This window comes from Canis aureus, chromosome 1 (assembly GCF_053574225.1).
Source record: "Canis aureus isolate CA01 chromosome 1, VMU_Caureus_v.1.0, whole genome shotgun sequence".
In the NCBI taxonomy this organism is placed as follows: Eukaryota; Metazoa; Chordata; class Mammalia; order Carnivora; family Canidae; genus Canis; species Canis aureus.
The window spans coordinates 61,788,036-61,812,243 of NC_135611.1; the positions used below are offsets into that span (position 1 = coordinate 61,788,036).

The following is a 24,208-nucleotide window of genomic DNA, read 5'->3' on the forward strand; positions in this document are numbered from 1 at the left end:
ATTTGAGCATGGTGAATATATTGCTTGAAAAAGCAGATGTATCTCTTCCCCTTACCTGTGTCCTCTCCATCCCTAGTGTGGGAGATTATTTTAGATTATATGGATAGGCTCTAAATGCCATCACATGTATCCGTATAAAAGAGAGGAATGGGAAGACTTGTCATACAGAGAAGATGATGTGAAGACCAAAGAAGCAATTGGAGAAATGTAACCATAAGCCAAAGAATTCCAAGGAATGCTGGTAGCCACCAGAAGCTAGAAGACTGAAGGAATGGATTCACCCCACATCTTTGGGAGAACTTCCACAGAACATGCCCACACCGTGATTTTGAACTTCTGACCTCTAGAACTGTGAGAAAATAAATTTCTATTGTTTTAAGTTACCAAGGTTGTGCTAACTTTTTGTGGCAGCCACAAGAAATTAACACAGCAGGCAAGTTATAACTCTATAATGTGTTTAATCATGCCGTCTTTCCAGTAAACAGACAGTGTGATGTTATGGCAACGTTTTCTACGTGCCTCATTCTCTGCTCTTGGTAACTTCAGTCTTTCAAGCCACTTTCTGTCAAAAAAAAAAAAAAAAAAAAAAAAAAAACAGCTGTGAGTAAGTTAATTACTTGAAGTAGTTTCATCTATTACATTGTTCTTTGCTGATACATGCAAGCACAATTATTACTCCACCTGGCCTGGCAGTATGACAGACATTTGATGGATGAAAGGTTTTACAATGTATTTTATTCTTCTAAGCATTGCACAGACCTTTATTAAGGTCATACCCATGACAAATAGACCATATGTTTTAAGGAAGTAAACAGCTGAGATTTTACAGTCAGCAAGCTGGTCTACAAAGGGCAGCCGACGCCTCCGCTATCATTAGCCTGTGTTCTACCGGGGAAGACATACAAGAGAGGTATGGATAAATTTGACAAATATTAAGCCAGTGCATTTTCATCCCTCTTGCACCAGGTTGCATAACAGTGATTCTGTTGGCGGAGCCCATGGAAAAGGGAAACTGACAAGTGCTACCTCTAGGAGAAAGAAGGCATTTCACAGCAAAAGTTTGTGCTACAAAGTCAGCAACCAGCCCACCCCCTTGGCCCAGCAGCTTATGAGCAGAAAAAGAGAAAGAAAAGATAAGACAAACATAGGGGAATGAGACATGCAGACATGGACTTTTAACAGAGGAGAGCATAAGGGCTCTGGCCCCACTCCCCATTAGGTCTCTAGGAGGAGCCCACTGAATAGAGTGTTCACACAAAAATATGGGTAAGTGGGTGGAATGGTATAGACAAGCCTAGACAGGGTTTTGTTTTTCCTCCTGAACCTCCACCAGGTCCTGTGTAATGTGAAGGCTGAGTTGACAGCCCAGTGTTTGGCCAGCCAAGGAGACTTCACCACAAGTTCATTAGGTATAGATGTCAGCAGTAGACAATAGCAGAAAGCACAAGGATGGGACTGAGCCAACCATAGCTCACTGGATCCAGCCAGCATACTAAGAAAACAGCATAAGATGATGGCCAAAGACATCAGGTATGGAGCAGACTGCCTGGGTACAATTTCTGGCTCTGTCATTTACAGTGTAGTACAATTGTGCCCAAATAACATCATCTCTCTGCCTCAGTTTTTCCAACTTGAAACCAGGATAATAAAAGTATTCACTTTATAGAATTATTGCAAGGGTTAAATTAAGCAAAGTATATAGTCAATTAAAGTGATGCTGGAAAAAAAATAAAGTGATGCTGGGATTATATAGTCATTCATTAACTATTCTTGAGTTACCCAAGAACCAGCAAGAGGCCACACATGCCCTTTTTCATATTGTTTTGAGGTAATATAAGTTCTTTTTCCTTCTCTTTCTCAAGGAAATGAAGAAGTTGAGGAGATACATGTAAAAGATGAAATAATTATAGCAAACAGTTGGATTGAATTAAATTTTAAAGTGGAATATAATTCATGTATTTTCTTTTTCAGTTTTCCCTGCTATAGATGGTAGAGTTGGGAACAAGGTCATGAATAAGACTAGACTAATTAGACTAAGAAAAGGGACTCTATTTCTTTTTCTTTTTCTTTTCTTGGCTTTTATACGTTAGTAGGGAGGGTAAATATCTGGTTCTGTCCCCCACTTTAATAGATGAACATTTCTTGGCAGTAATGATTTGTGAAAAAACCCCAAGTGGGTAAGTCATGTATAATGACTGTATAATAAAAATACCAGCATTTTTCTAAGTTGATTACACGCATTGCTTAATTTTAGTATTTATACCTTATGCCTGTAAAGACTTGAATAATAAGGGAGAAACAGAGCCAGGGAAGAATTCCTTGAGAAGATGCATTGGGATTTAGAACTGGAAGTTGAGAAGGAGTCAGGTTACTTATATTTGGAGAAAGAGCTTTTCAGATAAATGGAACAGCAATACAAAGGTTCTAAGGCCAGAAGGAATTGCTATTGTTTTAGGAATAGAGGGAAAACCAATGTAGCCAGAATGATGGAGATCAAGGCACATGCCATGGAGGGATTTGGAGATAATGGCACAGAGTCTAGATTTTATTCTAAAAGAAATTAGAAACCACTGGATGTTTTTAATCAAGGAGTAAGGTGATCTGACATACTTTTTTACAAATCATCATTTTTGCATGGAAAATAGGTTCTGAAGAGCCATGAGTGGAAGAGAAGTAGACTATGAAGTAATCCAGATGAGTGAACATGATAGTTTGGACTAAGGTGATGGTAGTGGAGATGGAAAAAGTGGATGGATACAGAATATACTTTAGAAGAGTCAACAGCTTCTGCTGATACATTATATATGAAGTTGAGAAATTGAGGACAATTTATTTTGGGCTCTAGCCTGGATGAACAAAACCAAATACCTTATACTGAGGACAGGAAGAATGATTTGGGGTTGAGGCCCCAGGAAAAAACAGGCATTGAGGATTCTGTTTGGGCTTTATTTAGTTCAAAGTGTTTAGTACACAGCCAAGTGTATCAAATGACCAAGTAGTATGAGTGAGTCTAGAGCTCTGGGTAGAGGTCATGGCTTGAGCATATAAAATCAGGGGTCACCAGTCATATAGAGGCACTCAAAACCAATGGACAAGGAGCAATCATCTAAGTAGAGAATATAGGTAAAGGCAAGAAAAAGGCTTAAGATCTGATTATGATGAAACAAAATCAAAACCAAAGCTCAACAAACAAACAAACAAACAAACAAATGTTTCTCTTACCTATCTTTCTCTCCTGTATTTGTAAACGCATTGGAAAACTGCATGAGGTTACAAGCTACAGTTGTAACATTGATTCTACAAGGAGTGTGGTATTGGAGGTAATTGAAGGAAAATGTTCTCTTTTCGCTGTATGCATTTCTGTATTGTTTGAAGATGCCTGACTTGAATATACTAATCTTGTTTCTTTTGACATTAAAACAAAACACCTTTAAAGCATCACAAGTAATACACGTGCATTTCAGGTATAACTCCATGTCTCAAAAGCAGTCACTGAACATTTCCGCATATGGACTTTTCTTTGTGTAAATGTATTTAGACGTAGGACCTTAAAGATTGCATTTTTATATTTAGATGTCAAAATTTAAATATTTTATGTTTAGTTTTTCACAAAAAATTGTTTCACAGAATTTGTGTTATTAATATCCTTTCTGCCCTACAGTGATCCTAACCTCCATGTTTGGATATCATGTATATCTCTAATCCAGATTTTAATCCTGTGAACCATACATCTCCATTCTTTGCAACCACATAACTTCACTTGGGTATCTTATAGGAGGCTCAGCTTCAATAGATCAGACTTGAAATTCAGCAGTTTCTACCTCAACTACTATTAGCTACTGTAGTAGTCTAGCATCTCTGAGAGGAAAGAGGGGAGATCTGGTGTAGCACTACGTTGTTATCATGGGGGTAAGGCTGCATGCATCCAGACATTGGAGCCTGAAGGATTTAGGAATACTTTATTTCACTCCCTGTAGATGGGACTTTGATGAACCAGAGAAGTTGAAAACAGTGGGAATAAAAGTTAGGAAGAAATTTTATGGAATGATAATGATAATAGTAATAATCATGATGCAGAAATGGGAAATCTCAAATGGAAAGTGGTGTTATTATGGTACAATAAAACGAAATATAGCTACCTCAGATAAGTTACTGAAATGGTTGTGCATTTAGATTTTGCCAAAAGCTGAGTGTATTTTTTTTTTCAGGTTTACTTTTCATGACCTCAGTGGAAAAAATTTACCATTTCAGAGGTTCTTATAATTTCTTATATATTTAATAGCATTTTCATTTGTCGTAACTGAAAATCCAAAGTAGTGGTTTCCATTTTTGTCACCTTGAATTACGAGTGAGTCAAAATCTCTAAAATAGTACAGGGTGGCAGCGATCACTAAGCAGGACTTGATGACAGTACTTCTCCCTCCCCTCCAAAAAATAGGCTGTGAGCTCAGATAAAGCACAGAGCGGAACCTTGGCACCTTTATTAGATAAGGCCACTAATTATAGTGAGGTGGGGCACTATTCATTTACATCCTCTGGTACTTATGAAGAAACGGGAGCAATGATGTGTCAGAACTGATAAAAGGCACTCAGAAACAGGCTGCCTGGTTTCTGTCCATAGGGAGTACACATCTGTGACCAAAGACATATTAGACTTTCTGGGGAAGAAACTCAAGACACAATCTTTATAAAGGAATTTCTGACAATTAGATTCTCTATTTGTAAATAAGTAATACACTGGAGTCTTGTTATTTGTTTCTGGTGGAATGTTTTAACTCTTGGAAAGATAGTTTATGAGTTCTTAGTAAGAAAAAAGAAAAAAATTCAAAAGATTACACTGAAAGCAGCAAATCCTTTTACAACTAATTGGCTATTTGAACAATGCCCTAATTTTCGTTATATCTGCAAGCATCTGATAATTTAACAGTCTTTTCTTACACATTTCTTTTTGATTATATAACATACTTATACAAGGATAAAACTTTTATACTATTATTTGGCATTTTTTTTGGTTCTGACATGCAATATATATTTAATGAATTTCTTTGATGTACCTTTTAATAAAGAAGCTTCAGTTTCTTTATTGATTTTGATTCAATTTTTTTCTACCAAACTTGCACATCTTTTAAAATTTAGCCTAAGGAAAAAAAAAAAAAAAAAAAACTTGGTTTTTATCACAAACTGCATAAGACTGATTCATATAGGCCATAGAAACGTGGCTGCAGAGCTAGGCTTTTGAACCTAGTTATATAAAGTCTCTCCAGCAATGTACATGTCACCATGACATATATTTTTGGTCCAAGTTTAACCCTCTGCCAGTGAAGGAAATTGGGGCAGTGAGTGGGAGAGCAAGTTGGGCTCCCCAAAAATGAGAGAGAGGGGTGCTTGGTGCATGGGTAAAGTAAGTCTATAGCTCTTGCACGAATAATAGCTTGTGAACATCACAGGGAAAACCATGGCTATTTCTGCAGGACAAGAAATTACATTTCTGCATTTGTTTCAGATTAAATTATTTTTAAAAAACTTTTTAAAAAGACATAATTATTTGTTGAAACTAGCACTGTTAATTCTACTTGAAAAATCTCAAGATAATTTTCATTTTATTTTCCTCTTGGACAAATTCATGTTTCCCACTGAATCCTATATGGGGCTATCTTCCTCTTAAGTTTTAAACAGGTCAATCATGACAGTTTACAATAAGATCTCAAAGTGTGTGGTGGTGGATCTCTGTGCCAGTAGCCACTCTTGAATAGCCTCATCCAGCTCACTGGGCATCTGTTCTCAGAAGGAAGAGATCCCCACAGTTTGACCTCTCCAGCCCTAGCCAGGCACCAGGAAGAGAGAACTTTCTCATCAAGAAAACCTTTGGAAACTCCCCTTTTAAAGTCTTTTTCCATCTCTTTGGACCTACAAATTTACTCTAACCCATTTGCTAATGATCTTATACAACAGTGTACATTTATTTTCTTTATTTACATTTCCCCTGCTTCTTTCAAGTTATTTTTTAGAAATATCTTCCTTACAACCAGGAACAAATAATTTGGCAAGAGAAGATTGTCAGCCAGTACAATGATAATGGAAGAATGGAGTTCATATAATTTACATTTGTCCAAGTTTTACTTTTACCTAAAGAAAAAGAATATTGCTTTTAAAGGTTTTGTTGTGTTGTGTCTATTTGTTTGTTACTTTGTTTTGTTTTGCTTTTGCTTTTTAAAGACAAATATATAGAGGAATTCTCTAAGGGATTAAGTAATATTCTAGGTCTATTGACAGTTTCTGCATTTGGTTAGTCACTCTGCAGACACCACCACCACCACTACCCCCCCCCCAAAAAAAAACCCCACAAATCCAATATGTAATGACTCTAATAAGAAGGAATCATAACTAAGGGAAGATTTTTAATTAATTGATAGAGTTTAAACCAGCTACAGTTCAGCTATATTTCAATAAAGCTGCTTTAAAAAAAGAAGGGGGGTTATTACCAAGGCCCACAGAAAAAAAATTATAATGAGATTGATATTCAAAGTTAATAATACCTATAATTCAACAAACTGATATAAGCTTCACTGCCAAGTTGTTAGAAAAAAACAACCGGGCAGCCCAGGTGGCTCAGCAGTTTAGCGCTGCCTTCAGCCCAGGGCATGATCCTGGAGACCCAGGATTGAGTCCCACGTCAGGCTTCCTGCATGGACCCTGCTTCTCCCTCTGCCTGTGTCTCTGCCTCTCTCTCTCTCTCTCATGAATAAATAAATAAAATCTTAAAAAAAGAAAAAGAAAAAAGAAAAAAAACAACCAAAAAACAACTTAATCTCCATTTACAGGACTGTCAGTAACCTATAGTAGTCTGTAAGGATGAGAGAGAAAAAAGAAGAGGATTAACGTGTCACTCTCTCATGCTACCAAACCATGGGACCTGTAAATCCCAAGAATGAGGGAGACTCATACAAGATCACTTGGAATTAAGCATGCACACTAATGGCCTTACTTTTTGTTCCAAAGGGTCCTGTGATTGGGCTTGAAGCCAATACACTTCAGCCAACAGTCTCTCAATTAGGTACAGTCCCAATGCCAAGTTTCTCAGCAAGAGCATGTGAAAAGGCTTCTTTTGACTTTTGATCAAATCCATTTAAAATCTTTGCCATGGGATCCTGAAAATTGCCATTTAGAAATATGTCTGGAATTCCTCATACCTGGTATTAGGTATCTGTTCTTATGACCAGCAGTTCACAGGACTCTCAAATAAATGGATTCAAAGTAAAACATTGATGTGGGCCGTGGTGAAAACAGCAAATCCATATACATTTGCCAACAGTTTAGAATATCAGCTTTTTTGGGCAGGAACTTGTCCTATACCTCTGTGCAGGTGCAGAGCCCCATACATAGTAGACACTTAATGAATGTATTTTCATTCAGCTTGATGGAATCCAACAGCAGATTGGTTTATTGAACTTACAAAACACGCTTCAAACAAATAGGTGGTTCACCATTTGGAAGACCCTTTATACCCTATTTTTTAGTCACTCATGGTGAGACGAAATGTTTGTCCTTTTAGGACTGGGAAATCCAGTCCAATGGCAGTAAACCTGCTATGTGAATATTGTCTAATCCCTCCTGCTTTAGAATGCTCATTTGTATTGGGATGTGAAGTACCCCATCTTGGCTATGATTGTAGAACTGTAAAAAAGGACTTTTATTTCAGCACCCCCACCCCTTTTTCCAAGTGTAAGGAAAACAAGGGTTGACTAATAGGTAGATACTTAGTATTGGATACTTTGCTTTTGGATCTTATTTGTCTTTTCTATGGACTTTTTTGATGACTGTAATAAAACAACTCACAATCTGTAAGAAGTATTCACACTTGTTCCGTTTAAGAGGAATGCTTCCATGATTTTAACCTGACCAAGGAAGATACAACAAAGGGAGACACTACACCCAAAAGCAAGAGAGTTAGTACAGTCTGTGGCAAATTCTGTGGCCTGTGGCCAGAATTGTCTGCACATTATACTAAGCTCCCCTACATGGAGCAAAATACATCTTCAGACAAATAAACTGAAATAGTTTTTTCACTGATGAGAAATGCAGGATTTTTTTAAAAAGATTGACTGATTTATTTATTTATTTATTTATTTATTTATTTATTTATTTATTTATTTATTTAAGGGGGAAGGGCAAAGGGAGAGGGAAAACAGATTCTCTGCTGAGCAGGGAGCCCTACTCAGCTCCATCCCAGGATCCTGGGATCATGACCTGAGCCTAAAGGCAGAGGACGAGGTGACCCAGGAGCCCTAAGAAATGCAGGAATTTGTGACATATTAAACACTTAAATCTTAACCTTGAAGGTTTTGAAAGGGTAAACTATAAAAATGTACTTTTACAGACTTAAACAATATTTGCAAACTCAAATGCGCGCAATGACAAAACAGGTAATAAAACCCTGAAAGGTGGGCTAAATGTTAGATGAGTGGAGTGGAAGAGACTGGGGGTGGTGTTAAGCTGTTGCCTATTTGAAAGTTGTTCAAATTCTCGAACACACACATGCACACACACACACACAGGCTTGAGAGTCAAGCCTGAATCTGCTTCTTGTCATGTGAAATTTTTTAAAAGGTGCAATTTCAAAAGAATGAAGGATTCAGCTCTGTGGAAGCTAATTCCTTCTAACCCTTCCCGATTTACCAAAAGCTCAATTCTCTACTGCCTTGACCCAATAAGGTCTCAGACTTGACCTTATCCAGTACTCTTTCCTTGGGCTCCCCCTAGAGGCAAAGGACCTCTACTAACGGGTCCTCTGCTGCCACCCACTATCTTCTGAGAGAAGATGGGATCAATACCCTGGATGGGGAGTGGCACTGGGGTTACTGCCTAAAGAATAGCAATCCAAAGGAAAACAAGAGCAATATTTATGTGACTTTATTGCTCATGTCTCAGACACTAAGTAAACATTTAGGGCATACTCTATGCAAAGATTTGTAACAGGTATTCTGAAAAATACTGAAATAATCAATAATAATTTCTACTCCCTTCAGAAAAACTAAAAGCACACAAATAAATAACATTCTTTATGCTTTTCTGACACCTTAAAATTCCCTTCCACTAATTTTTGTACTATATACTTCTTAAGAATGATGTTCTTCAGAATTCTCTTCAATCCCTCTTCTTTTCTCCATTTATAGTGTTTTATGTATGTATTCCTATCCATTCTTCTGGTTTCAGTCATGACCTGTTTCTTTCTTTCTTTCTTTCTTTCTTTCTTTCTTTCTTTCTTTCTTTCTTTCTTTCTTTCTACCTGTTTGTCCATCTTCATATTTCTAGACTGGGCTTTTCTTAAGTGATAGGTTCACGTGTTTACTCTCTTGCTGGAATTCTTCACTAGAATGTTTCAAGATCCCTTCAAATCCTGCATACCCAAAGAATAATTCATGGCCATAAATATTTAGTGCCACATGAGCATTATCCGTGGTAAGTGTTATGAATCTAGAAGCTCACTTTGGGCTGCAGTTGTCTGGGAAATTCTCATAGCAGAGCTAGACCTGGGCAAGACTTTCAACGTTATTTGTGGGCAACAGTATGAAAAAAATCAAGAGAATAAGTGGTGATTAAGCCAGAAGAATGAATGAGACTACATCTATTACCATGTCTTCGAATGAAGAGTTTTTCTGCTGTCACCATATCTGCAAGGTCCAAGTGCAGTTTTGACTTCTGTCATAATCAAAATAAAAAAGGGAAAGAAAATCTGCCTGGTGTTGATTTTTCTTTCTGTATCTGCTTTTTTCTTCTTTCACTTGGAGAGTTTGGAGATTGAAGACCAGGTACACGATGAAGAACCCAACCACATTGTACTCACAATAGAAATACATATTTTTTTTCTCAAACATTTGTGGATTTCTTCACCCTTGAAAACCAAAAAGGGCAATCCTGAAGGCCCATTGAGAGTTGGCTCTTGAATACCAGGCATTTTCTTTATTCCTTCTGCATCCACTTGAGTGTGAGGATCTGGCCCTGCCTTTGTCCCAGCCAAGGAGCTGAATGCAGGCTCTGAGGCTCCCAGCGATGCCCTGCAATTGTGTGAAAGGACTGCCTTCTTTCCATTCCTTCCCTCGCAGTGGCACTTCCAGCTTAAGTAACTCTTAGCACAAACTGGACTTTGTACAATCCCATCAGGCAAGCTCTTTTGACGCTTACTTCAAAATAAAAAGCTGTTTCTCTTCTTTTTATCTTATGCAGTGTTGCTGTTGGGAAGGAATGCAGAGAGACTTTTCTGTTCCCTGAGTAATCATAGCAGGCACTTTTCTTATACAGAATAGTAGATAATTAAGAACATGATTTTGCTTTTTTATACAACTAGATACACCATAAAAATCTTAGCTGCGTGGAACTTTTTCATGAGAAAGAAATATCCTTTTTACTGTGATAGCCTCAGGGGTGAAAGAAGTTATACTGTGACAGCTTATACAAAAAGCACTACAGTTGAGAAAATTCAATCAAAAACAATAGGCTTCATTGAAGAGTTCTACTGTCCTGGGTTTTTTTTTTCTCCCACATTGACAGTGACAAGATTTTTGTAAATTTTACTTAGTTCTTTGCACCCTTTGAATAGAAAATCGTCCATTTGCAAGGCAGATACATTTCTTTAAAGATTGTCAACCACTGGCATGAAAGAGATCTTTTTAATCACACCTATTGAAATTAATTGGACAGTATTGTGTATCACGACTTGTTTGCCATAATACTGGCTTTGTTCTTAATTGAAGTGCTATTTGGTGAGTCTCTCTAATGAAGGGCTACGTGTTTTTGTTGTTATTGTGGTTGTTCATTCCAAAAGTCACAAAAAATTTAGCCCAGATGGATGAATGAATAAGCATTTGAAGAAAAAGAGGAACTTTCCCAATTTCACTAATTTATAAGCTAGTACTTGTATAGGAAAATAGTGAGAAAAATTTTTTTTAAAGACAGAAAAGACAATAATGCACTTAGTACCCTTGGCTTAAATTTTGGTAATCATTTGGCTTTTAGAAATGTATCCTATAGGGATACATACAGTTCCTTCTCCAGTGGAACTCAATAGAATGAGAAGCATGCACAGACTAGAGACTTAGCATGACCTGTTTCAAACTTCAGGATGCAGATATGAATATAATATAGTGACCTCCACCCCGCCCTCAAACAATCACTTATTCCTCTATACTTCTTTTTAAAAAACAATAATAATATCTCTCCTTAAGAACAACCCCTCCACCCCCGCCAACACAGTTATCCATGAACCCTAGGAACTCAGTCCAAAGCGGGTGAGGGTTTGTCCTGATTCCAATACCAAGGAGAAAAAGGACTGTGCCTGATTATTCCTTCTGCTATTGCTTCCCCTCACCCTCCCAGGCCTAATTAATTAAGGACTCAGTGCACACAGCCTGATGGACCGGGCTTGTGAACTCTTGCTGAGTATTCTTGCATATATATACGATACTCAGGTCATAGAGATTTCCCTGTATTATGTGCCAAGGCACATCACCATGTTCCTGAAAGCATGCAAATGAGGGAAAGAGTGTTCCAGGTATATAGAAGCACGTATGGAAAGACCTAAAAACAGGAGATGTAAGGCTGTTTAGAAAGAGAAAAATACTGTAAAACTATGTAAGTTTTTTAATAGCAAGTAACTCTGGACTACAAGATTATGAGTTATTTTGTTTTTCTTAATACTGTTTTTAACCTTCATAGTTTTCTGCAATGAAACCACATTACCTTATTATTTGAAAATATTTAGATACTCACAAGAATGTAAAATCAGCGACATTTGGAAAAAGTTGTATGTTGGAGTAATATTATTTTAAAAAATGATATGTCACAGTATTCAAGCTGATTAATAGAATAGAAGGGAGAAAATAAATTCTGGCAGGGGGAGGGAGGTGGTGGTACCTAAAACAGTGGTTTAAAAATCCAGGTTTCGGGTTTGGTCTGAGTGCTGGCAGATGCTGTGGGGAGGGTGATGGAGATATAAGAAATAATTTAGGGCTAAATTCAAGATGGGAGGTTTTCCAGTCTGTTTACCCTATTGCATAGGGACTATCCATACCAGATACTTGAGAATTATTCTCAGTCCTTCACTTTCCTTCTTCTTCCAAGATTTTCTGTCTTTGGTTTTCTGCAATTTGAACATGATGTGCCCAAGTATATATGTATGTATGTGTGCATGTATATATACATATATAGTATTCATCCTGCTTGGTGTTCTCTGAGCTTCTTGGATTTATGGTGTTTATCATTCATTTTGGAAATTTCTCATTATTATTATTTTCATTCTTATTATTTCTATTCCTTTACTTCTCTTGTTGTATTCTGGTTATATATATATATATATATATATATATATATATATATATATATTGTATCATTTGAAATTGTCACACTGCTCTTTGATGTTCTCTTATGGGTTTTTTTTTTTTATTCCTTTTTGTTTTGCATTTCAGTTTGAGAAGTTTCTATTGACTTATCTTTAAGCTCATTTAAACCATTCTTTCTTCAACCATATCCAGGTATATCAATGGGTCCATAAAAGGCATTCTTCATTTCTGTTACAATGTTTCTGATTTTCATAAGTTCCTTTTGATTTCTTTCTCAGAGTTTCCATTTCTCTTCCTATATTATTAAGCTGTTCTTATGTGCCCTTTACTTTTTCTATTAGAGTTTTTTCACATATTAACTATAGTTATTTTAAATTCCCAGTCTGTTAATTCCTAAGTTTATCCCATACCTGGGTCTGATGCTGATGCTTGCTTTGTTTTTTCAGACTATTTTTTTCTTTTCTTTTCCTTTCCTTTCCATCTTTTCTTTTCTTTTCACATGACTTATAATTTTTTTGACATCTATAACGTATTGGATAGCAAGAGTTGAAGTAAATAGTCTCTTAGCTTGAGGTTTTTATCTGCTAGCAGTTGGGTTGGGCTGTATTTAATATTTGTGGTAGCTGTAGAAGCCAGAGGCTTTAAATTCTTTTAGAGTCCGTGATTTTTGTCTCATTGACTTTTGGCTTTTCTAAGAACTCCACAGATAGAATCTGTATCATGCAGCTCTTTAACCCATAATCCACTCCTACTACACTGGAGCCTTGTAGTGTGATGGTGAGATGCAGAGAGGGAAAGAATTTTTCAATCTAATGAATATATCTTAGTCTTTGAGTAGGCTGAGTTTCTGGGCTATGACCTTCAGAAATTTTCACCTTCTTCCTCTCATTATATTATATAGGAAAGCTAGAAAAGGCAGGGTTGGGGGAAATGTCCTTTGGATGGTTGGATATGGTTCTGGTAAAGTCTTTTCCTCTGGAAGTAGGACTTTGTTATAGAGAACACTGTGGAGCTCTGCACCTGTTTCAAACGGCCCCTGCCAGAGCCATAGGGGGATTTTATTAGCTTTTCACGAAAAGAAACTGGTGGAATTTCTGGAAGTAGAACCCATGAAAGTGTGGGTGGTCCCCCTAAGACTGTGCCCCTAAAGAGTTTCTCTCTCTCATGCTAGCCCACACTCCATTTCCAGCATTTTTTAAAATTATCATGTAAGCGTTCCTAGCAGTTTATGGTTCCAGAGGCTTCCACCCCAGGAAAATGTATCTTAGCTGTGATTTTCTGGATTTTTCTATCTTGCCAGCCTTGGGAATGGAAGTTTGCTTTTCAACTTCAGTTCTGTGATGGGTCCAAGAAAATTCATTGGTTTTCAGTTTGTTCAGTTTTTTCTTGTTATAAGGACAGATGGAATATATTCCAAATTCTAAACACATTGGAGCTGAAAGCAGAGATCTTCTCCCTTTCTTTATCCTTTACAATCAATAAATAAAAGATTCCTGGTTTTATCTTCTATCTCTTAGATCTGTCCTTCCTTTATATCCCCACTGCTATTGCTGTCCTTCAGGCTTCTTTGTCTTCAACCTATATTATTTCAGAAACTTTGTAAATGGTCCATGTGCTCTTAAATCCTCTCAGATTATGGTGAACATACATTCCAGTTTTCCTTTTTTTAAGTATTCAACTAAGTCTCAATTTTAATAAGATCCTCTACATACACATTTGCTACTAAAAATTGAAATAGCACATCAAAAAATTACAATTCAATTTCTGAAAACCAGAAAAATCTACCCTATGCACACCCTCCCCTAATTATACTCTAACCAAACCACCCCAAGTTTTCTGTGTATTCCTTCTGCACAAGTTACTTGGCTTCCAATTTTTTGATGTTAGGCTTTATCTTAATGACTTTAGGCTTCTCAAACACCTAGGCAAAACTCAAAACCTAGTAGTGCTTCCTTAGGTCAAACTGAAAAGTGGACATATACTGACGTCATTCAAATGCAAACTACAGGAACTGAAGTCATTCAAATGCAAACTACAAGATTCCTCACAAACTACTAATATCAAACTAAAATAGATACAAGACAGTTTATATCATAGATTATCAAAATATTACAATTTGTCCTAACATAGAACAGCTTTCCTGAGCTGCTGTATAATGATCCTAGAATTACTAATAAGAGGAAATAGTACAAGTTTATGTTTACATTTACTCTGTGTCCAGTTCCAGTTATGCCTATTTTCTAAGTGGGAATGATCGTAGTGCTCCTTTTTCAGTATGCCAGTTGGCCAGTAATTAGATGGTCACCCTACCTTGAATCAGTCTTGCCTTGCATCCATCTCTGTCATCAAATGATCTTTTTAAGATTTGATTATGATTATGTCCCTCTCCTGTAAAACTCTTTTTTCCCCCCTCAATCAATAAGGTAACATCTCAGTGCCTTATTATATAAGGGCATCCAAAGTCCTCTGTGAGTTGACTCCCTCCATTTTGAGCTAGTTTTTAATCATGTTTTTCTCAATCCCTTAAATTTGAAGATCTAACAATGTAGAGCTACTTGGTATTTCTTGAACAAGCATGTTATTTTCAACATTACTACCTTTGCTATGAAACCATCTAAGACCCTTCCTCCTCATTGCCAGCCCTTCTCACCTGTTCCTCCAAATTCAGTTCTTATAAATCATCATTAATTAATTATCAATTATTCAAAGTTACATATTATTTTAACCATTGTTTTGCAGGATTTGTCATACATATACAAACACTATTACAAACACTAGATTATGAGCTCTTCAGGAGCAGAAAATAGGTCCATATCATATGAATTCTCAGTGTCTAATGTAATAGGTACTCAGTAATGTAGGTGGTACTCAACGGTTACTCTATTGAGTTGGCTTAGGAGACATGAGAGCAATAAGAATACCTTGTTAGGGTACAATCAAGTTAATTTCATGAATTTATGCAGAGTTAGGGTCTCTTACACCTATGATTTCTCTCAGGAGAAATTACAAGGCTGACTTTCTATAAATTTAAGACTTCAAATTATTAGCGATGGAAAGATTAGGGCAATTTGATGATTTAGAAGAAACCACAAAGATAAATGGGAATAATAGTAATAAAAATTACCCTTTACCTTTTGTCCCAGTTGCAATTATAATTCTGGAATTCCTTGGAGTTTCATGCTGGCTTCTGGTGTACACCTCTTTTTCTCTTCCTATTCTTAGCCCACTTTTGTAGTCTTTGCCCTCACTCTCCACATACAACCACTTCCTGGCCATCCCCTTGGGCCTAGAGTTGTACACACTAGCAGTATGGTAGGCACTTTTGGAGTATGGCCAGAGGAAGTGGTCTCTGCAGGGAACATGAAGTTCTGTTTTCCTTGGGACCTGAGTGCGCTCTGAGAGGGAAGGCACAAGTATATCACTTGGCCCCAGAGATATCTCAACCCACTGAAAGGACAGATGAAAGAAAGTTCAATGGGTTCCTCTAATATTTAGTGCATAAGTTGGGGCTCCTTTGCTAATGTCTAAGTGTGTCTGTGAAGTGAACATTACATAGAAAATGGTACAGGATAGCACTGTGTTATCATTAAATAAGCACATTTTAAAAAAATATATGTATTTATTTATTTGAGAGAGAGAGTGTGTGTGCGAGCATAGGGTGGGGAGAGGCAGAGGGAAAAGGAGAAAGAGTCTTAAGCAGACTCTGCACTGAATGTGGAGGCCAATGTGGGGCTCTATCTAATGACCCTGAGATCACGACCTGAGCTGACACCAAGAGTTGGACACTTAACCTCTGCACCACCTAGGCACCCTTATAAGCAGATTTTTAATAAAACTAGAGCTGAGAAAATGTTTTGAGAAAGTATAAAGTCTGCACTTAGTAGAATGGAGCCCCATAGGACAGAATGGAAAGACAGACAAATCTATGCATGAAAGCAAATGTAAATTAGGGATGAATATTAGCTCATTATCTAATTTCCTCCATCTCTGCCTTTCTTGGCTCTCAATAACTGGGCGTATTGGTTTTCTTACCTTAGGAACAAACTCATTCTCCTTTCTTAAATAAGTTTTTTCCTTGTTGCCCACAATAGGCTTTGGACTAAGAAATTTCTAGACTCAAGTCCTTCTCCTTCATTAGTGATTTCTGTAGTCCTCAGTAATTTGGGTGGCAAGATCTCATTTCTCATAAACCTGAGAAGATTAAGATGGATTACCAGATTAGTTTGAAGAGAATGAGGGAGTTGGTGGTTAGAAATGCCAAAACAGGAAATATCCAAGTACAAATAGATAGATTCAGAATTTCCCATGAAATCTTTGGGCTATGGTATATAAAGCCTGCTTTTGTCAAGAATCTCTCAGTTCTAGAGACTTTACTGACTCAATATATTGTAAGTCTGGAGAAACTTATTTCAGCCACACCTGGTTTCTCAAATAATGTATCAGTCATCTGTTTTCTTCTACCTATCACAGGCAGAGTTTTCCAGAAACAGACACTGAGATGCAGCTTTAAAGTGGGAGCTGTTTATTAGGGATCAAAACCTGTGAAAGGAAAGGGAGAGGGAGAAGAAAAACTATGAGGCAGGCCCTATAAAACCGCAGCCAACCTAATGAGGAGCTCTGTATTAAATAATGACAATGGCATCTTTCCCAAGGTCAGTCAAAATGGCCAGGCTTGATACCTGACCTTGTTCAATCATTAATGTGGGCTTACCCAGGATGGGCATGACTTCAGGTGAGTCATCTTTTCGTAGCTAAGGCAGACTCTGAAGAAGCTGACAGCTGGAAGCCATCTGCTGACCACACTCCTTGCAGCTAGGCAATCAGTGGCAAAAGAGACTTAAGAAAGACCTAAGTGGCACATCACCATGTCTACTTCACCATTGTTGACTCTGCTTTCTTTCCTGTGTGTTGGGTCCCTTCTGAAGCATTTCTAAAATTAGGGCAAAAATATTCACCCAACACATCAGACTTATGTTTCACCAGTTTGGCAACTTTATTTTATTTATTTATATTTTTTAAAGTAGGATTCACACCCAGCATGGAGCCCAATGCGGGACTTGAATTCATGACCCTGAGATCATGACCTGAGTTGAAAGCAAGAGTTGGATGCTTAACCAACTGAGCCACCCAGGTGTCCCAAATTTGGCAATTTAAAAGAAAGAATCTCTTATAAAAGTTCCAGTTAATGTCCTGATATTGAATGTTATCAGTTTGGCTTGGGGTCATGAGCTCACTTCTACAGCCAGGGTGCAAAAGTAGCCCCACCTAAAGTACATGGATTGAGAGCAAGAGTGGAGAGGTTCCCCAAAGATACATCATGGTACTGTTACCAAATAAAGGGTGTAAGGGAGTGGGGAATAGAAGTCTCCTACCCTGCTGTAAGCACTGTTCTCATGCATTATGAAACCGTTTCTAGAATGGTCTGGAGGTCCCCAAGGAATTGTGTAACTGGACTTAATGTAGTAGAGGAACTCAAAGTATGCTGTCAACATTCAGAGATTCTCATTATTTTGAAGATATGAACTTGACTTCACCATAAAGAAACAAATCCAGAATGTTATAGTGCACAGATTATTTAAAATCCTCCTCTCCTTTTCTAGCAATTCTACTAATTTCCTGATGCACCGTTTTATTTGTGACAGAGCCGAGAATAACTGTGGTACTCCGCAACATACTGAATGGGAAAGTAGCATAAGAACACGGTAACAAAGAGCCTTTTCATGCTGCAAGGGAGAGTATTCCCGTTGGCACAGAGAACCTTCACCGCTGGGACTGCTAAACTGCAAATCTGTGAAAAGAAAGATTTCTATGCTCAGAAAAACTGGATATATTTAAAATAGTGTCATTTTAGTGTGCATGCGTGCCTGTGTGTGTAGACACACAATTTGCTTATGTATGTAAGTATGTATTTCTTTATTTTAAGATTCTATTTATTTATTTGACAGAGAGAGAGAGCGAGAGAGAGAGAGAGAGAGAGGGCACAAGCAGGGGGAGCAGCAGAGGGAGAGGGAGAAGCAGGCTCCCCGTTGAGCAGGGGGCCCAATGCGGGGCTCCATCTGGATCCTGACCTGAGCCGAAGCCAGATGTTTAACCTGCTGTGCTACCCAGGCCCCTCTGGCTTATGTATTTATATATATGTATGAATCTTTTATTTAAAATCTCTTTCGCTGGGCTTACAAAATTTGCTCTTCTTCGGAGTGCTGAGTCTATCTGTCTGAAATATAATAAACCAGGGCTTATGGGTTTATCCTCAGGGAGCACTCATCAATCAGCCGTACTACTCACTAAATATTGGAAACTTTTTCTACCATTTGGTAAATGGTCTAATGGTAAGCGTGATAAGCACTATAATTAATTAATGAATTCTAACATGTGTGGTTTTTCCTCAGAAACCATACACCACTATGATTGCTACATATTTTGTTTGTTTGTGTGGGCACTGGAGCATAGCATGGGGAGACCTGCTGAGGCAATTCTGTTATTTGTTTCAGGTTTTTCAGGAATTTCTTTCAGGTTCAAATGTCCTTGGCTGGAAGGAGACCCACACAGACACTTTTGGGAGAAATCTGATAATGGCTGAAGAGTTTGGGACAAACCTGAGGCACACGTGGGGCTTAATGTTCAGGTTGTGAGTGTTCGTTCAGGTACGATTGGGAAACTTTGCATTAGTGGAAAACTTTACCCTGGGAAGTACTGACCATCCCTGAACAATGTGAGAAAGTTTATAAGGAGAAGATCTTCCTGGGATCCCTTTTTAAAGACCCAAAGAATGTGTCAGCGAGAGGTGGCAGTGAGGGCCTCCTCCCCACTGTGTGTGGCCAGTTCTCCCAAAGAAGAAACCTCCTCTTACCCCGCACCCCTCTCACTCCACCCAGTTGCTCCTGCAGCTCTTTTAAGCACGGTTACTTGCTCAGCCTGGCAGCAGTTGCCATTCGCTGCTATTTTCCTCTGTTTCCCTTCCTGCTTTTGTCCTGCTTGTTAACTGCGCTTCAACCAGGTGTCTCCCCACCAGCACCCTTTGTTTCCTGACTGGACTTTGAAAGGAGGCCACCCTCTTGCCCTTCTTCGGTGGAACAAAACAGACAAAATATGCAGATTCTTAACTCAACTAAGTAGAATTAACCAGTAACTAACCCCCTCATCCCTTCTTCCGGCATCCCCCTCATTTTAATAGGATTTATTATTATTGAGATCTGGTAAGGCCAACAGATTAAGATACAGTTGCCATTGAAAAGACAGTCTATTATATGCAGATTCCAAGGGAGGGAATACAGGTCATGCCATTGGGAGCCACACAGGGAAGCACCAGGGTTAGGAGGCAGAGGGAAGGAGGAGAACTATGGGTAAAAGCCTTTATCATGGTTTCCACAAGAAGGAATAGGCAAGGCAAGTAAAGCAGGATTGGCTACTTTGAATAATTTCAGTGGACTTTGGAGCATAGGAGCTGTCCTTAGCTCTCTCACGTCTGGCCCTGTGGTGAGTAGGCTGGTGTGTACAGTTGCCCAGAGTGAGAGCCTGACGAGGGAGATGATAGTGGGCGTAGCCTCTGAATTGGTTGGTTTGTATTTGAAAAGCACGCCTCTGGGAGGAGGACTCCTCTTGAGGGGTAGGGGAGCACAGAAAGCCAAGACAAGGGAACTCAGCCCCATTATCATGTTGTCTGGGACAAGGGGTGTCTGGCATGTGAACTTAGGGCAGTTGTTAAACCATCAAGTTTGCAGAAGCTACAAACGTGATTAATACACCCTTTTCTTTTCACCTCATCCTCTTCCACTCTCACTTCAGCTTGCATACTTAGGTCAAGGGGGTCATGACAAAGGGCCAGTGCCTTTTGCTATCAGATGGTGGCTGGAGAGAGAGAGATAGAGTTGAAATTGGTTGGGGAAACCAGAAGAATCTCCACAGGTGCCTCATCACATCCCCAGCCACCTAATGACCTTCACTTTAGTGAAGAATTCTTCGGAATAATTTTTTTTTTTTCGGAATAATTTAATATGTAAAATCTCAGCTAAGAAAGAAGCATCATTTAACTAGTGATAGATCTATCAATCAAAGATTACATTAAAGATTTTATTAGCATTAGAATGACTTGATGTATGATTTTTATTCTAATTTGAATACTTCGTAAGCAAGATATATAAGGTTTAGAAAATAGAGAATAAAATTAATATATTTTATATTCTTGTCAATATTACCAATACAGTATTGATTTACATATTAAAACTAAACTCTTTGTTTAGTTTTTTTCTTTATTTTATATTATAAATATATTCATATATCAGGTATCACAAATTTTATCTACATTTAAATGACTATATACCTATTACACATGGAATTCTTGTCACCTTCAACTTTCTAAATCATGATTCTCTTTCAAAGCCTATTTAAAGAAGACCTACACATGGCCAATACGCACATGAGAAAATGCTCCGCATCACTTGCCATCAGGGAAATACAAATCAAAACCACAATGAGATACCAACTTTACACCAATGAGAATGGCAAAAATTAACAAGACAGGAAACAACAAATGTTAGAGGATGTGGAGAAAGGGGAACCCTCTTGCACTGTTGGTGGGAATGCAAACTGGTGCAGCCACCCTGGAAAACAGTGTGGAGATCCCTCAAGAGGTTAAAAACAGAGCTACCCTACGACCTAGCAATTGTACTATTGGGTATTTACCCCAAAGATACTGATGTAGTGAAACGCCAAGACACCTGCACCCCAATGTTCACAGCAGCAATGTCCACAATAGTCAAACTGTGGAAGGAGCTGAGATGTCCTTTGACAGATGAATGGATATTCATATAATGGAATATTACTCAGCCATCGGAAAGGACAAATCCCCACAATTTGCTTTGATGTGGTTGGAACTGGAGGGTATTATGCTGAGTGAAATAAGTCAGTCGAAGAAGGACAATCATCATATGGTTTCACTCATACCTGGAATATAAGAAATAGTGAAAGGGACTATAGGGGAAAGGAGGGGAACTGAGTGGGAAAAATTAGAGAGTAAGACAAACCATGAGAGACTCCTAACTCTGGAAAACAAACAAGGGGTTGCAGAAGGGGAAGTGGCTGGGGGGATGGTGTAACTGGGTGACGGGCATTAAGAGGGCACTTGATGGGATGAGCACTGGATGTTATACTATATGTTGGAAAATTAAACTTTAAAAAATGTGAAAAACAAAAAACCACCTTTTGCACCAAAGACATCTCAAGAGGGACACCTGGGTGGCTCAGTGGTTGAGCTTCTGCCTTCAACTCAGGGTGTGATCCCAGAGTCCTGAGATCGAGTCCTGCATCGGGCTCCATGTGGGAAGCCTGCTTCTCCCTCTGCCAATGTCTCTGCCTCTCTCTCTGTGTCTCTCATGAACAAATAAAAAATCTTTTTAAAAAGAGCCTATTTGAAGTACCATCTCCTTCTTACAGATTTGATCAGAATCATGTATATCTTCTGCTGGTCATTGCTTTTTCTCTATTGTTGCCTTCCCAAGTTTTAATGGTGACAAGATTGTGAGTCATTGTCTCCCTCTCAGTCCCTAAAACAACTGTACTCTTCTAGGGTTGAGTACATATCATAATCCCCAGAAAGAGTCTCCTGTGAAGTATATATTCCTAATACAGTCCCTCACTCAACTGTACACACAAAAATATATCTGTCTAGGAGATATTTAAACATAAAGCAGTATTTTTAAAAGTGTATCAAAATCACGTGGGGGCAATACTGACTTAAAGCAGAAAAAACTAGGGACTCCCCGTCCCTATGTTTCCTTCCAAACTGGGGAAGTTAGTATTAAGCAACATCCCTCAGAGACTGACCTTGGTCGGTCATAGGGCTCTAGCATTGATCACATTTACACATATAACCTGGATCATGGAAGCCACTGGACTTCCACAATGTTCTCCAGGTCAACATTGTTCCTGAATATTCCTGAAAGCAAAGGTCCCATGGCTGGGTTTTTATCTTACGGTTCATCATCCTTCTCCCTTTCCATGCCCCACTCCCCCACATTCTGCATGCTTAGTCACTGGACATCCATCTTGACCTACGTTTCAATTTCTGCAGTGGTATTTAGACCCACTAAAGAGTCTTAGCAAGTATGGAAGTTCAGTGTTGGTACATAATGGATTTCCTAGATGGTAACGACAAACCTGTCTCTACCGCCAAATGTTTCCTTCTGCTGTTATGGGCTGAGTATGCCTCCCACCAACCTGCAATTCAGCACTGATGCATGAGTTTACGCTTAATTCCTGGCCGTTCTGTGAAATTAAATCTTGCTTTGAGTAGTTGGCCATGTCTAAATAATGAATGATTTTATGTCTAGATTATGTAGCTGGGATATATTAGGCATCCCATCTACGTTTGCTCTCCCCTCGCATACTTGATGCTAAGCACATTGGCTCCTTTTGTAGCTATTCAGATTGAGGGCATTACTCTTCCCATTATATTTGGAAGAACTATACCTCCTTCCATCTACAACTCATTTCCCCTCAAAGCTGTGAATTCTCCCTGTTTCTTGCTTCTCAGAACTCTCACATGTGATTGTTTGATAAATGTCTACCCTCTACACTCAACTGTAATTTCTAGAGGTCGGTGATCTTGTCCTATTTATCATTCCCATGGCATCCCTAACGCCTGGCAGAGTGCCTGGCACACAGTAAGTGCTCAATAAATATCTGTGGAATAAATGAATAAAACTACTAAGGCCCTTGAAAGTATGGGACTGTGTAATGTAAACTGCATCTTAGAATCGACTATTATGTTACTCAGACTGTGCAATATGTTTAAATGATGAATGAAGATGTTCTTGGAGAAATCTATAACTTAGTGTTAGGCAAGAATCCATGGGTTTCAGGAGATTTATGTTTAATTTCAGAGAAAAGCATTGTGCATGAAGGTTTACACCTACATATAAGAGGACATAGCCCTAAATAAAAGTTAAGACCAGCTCTCACTATAGAGAGTATTCCCAAGCTCATTTTGATAGTCAATACTCATTTTTTAAATACAGAGTCTGTTTAATAACTTCCTCCTTTTAATACTGGCAGCAAAACAGAACCAGATTGACCAACGGACTTAACACAGTTTCTAACCATTGCACAGGCCAACAGAAAGCTCATTCTGGGTGCATTTTTGGGTTAGTCCACATCTCCCTCATTTATTGTGGAATGCAACTGGTATTTCCTGCTTCCACAAAGAAACTGAAACCCCAATTGATACATCAAGGACTCAAAAGGACAGAGTTGTTTTCTCTCCCTTCATCCGTAAAACAAGGAACCCTCCCCTCTCCCCACCAAAAAATCCCAAGCAAGACCAGTGGGACTAACAGCCTCAGCCCCAATTCTGTTTGTTTTATAACAGTTTGTTCTATAACGTACTGTCCAGTGGAAATTTAATGCCAGCCATAAATGTGAGCCACATAAGTAATTTTAAATATTCTAGTAGTCACATTAAAAAAGAAAAAGAGTAAGGCATGAAAATACTTTTAGTTGTGTATTTTATTTAACTTAAAATACCAAAACCATACATTTCAATATATAATTAAGGTGAAAATTATTAACGAGGTAGTTTATATTCCTTTTTGGTACTAAGTCCTTGCAATCTGATGTGCACTTTACACTTAGTATATGTCTCAGCTCAGACCAGCCACCTTTTAAGAGCTTAAAGCCTCATGCGGTTGATGGTTATACATTGGGCAGTATAGTTTCTAGAATGTGTTTTGTGCTACTGTTTCTCTTGCAGTGAGAAAATAAGGTCCCCATTCATCTTCACTGCAGCCACTGGCGCTCTTGTGAGAAAAGACAACCTGCTGCAACCTCTGAGAAGTTCTGAGTAGACTCAGTAAGATCCGTCCAAATGTTTCAGTTGT

General features: G+C 38.3%; 1 protein-coding gene and 1 long non-coding RNA gene across 7 annotated transcripts in view; one reads left to right on the forward strand and one right to left on the reverse strand.

The window, feature by feature from the left end:
- Positions 1 to 438: 438 nt before the first annotated feature.
- The window catches only part of LOC144316120 (uncharacterized), a 480,356-nt gene continuing 456,586 nt past the window's right edge, over positions 439 to 24,208 (reverse strand). For all 3 annotated transcript variants that reach the window (XR_013381954.1, XR_013381950.1, XR_013381993.1), the window contains one exon: positions 439 to 562. The gene's annotated coding sequence lies outside the window, so the exon portion shown is untranslated. The remainder of the gene's footprint in view (positions 563 to 24,208) is intronic.
- Positions 17,862 to 24,208, forward strand: part of LOC144316178 (uncharacterized) — a 53,004-nt gene continuing 46,657 nt past the window's right edge. For 2 of the 4 annotated variants that reach the window (XR_013382022.1, XR_013382028.1), the window contains exons 1-2: positions 19,112 to 19,447; positions 24,086 to 24,180. This is a non-coding gene — a long non-coding RNA (uncharacterized LOC144316178). Of the gene's footprint in view, positions 18,233 to 18,826; positions 18,980 to 19,108; positions 19,448 to 24,085; positions 24,181 to 24,208 lie in introns of those variants that run through there. The other 2 variants (XR_013382035.1, XR_013382026.1) reach the window with 2 other exon arrangements.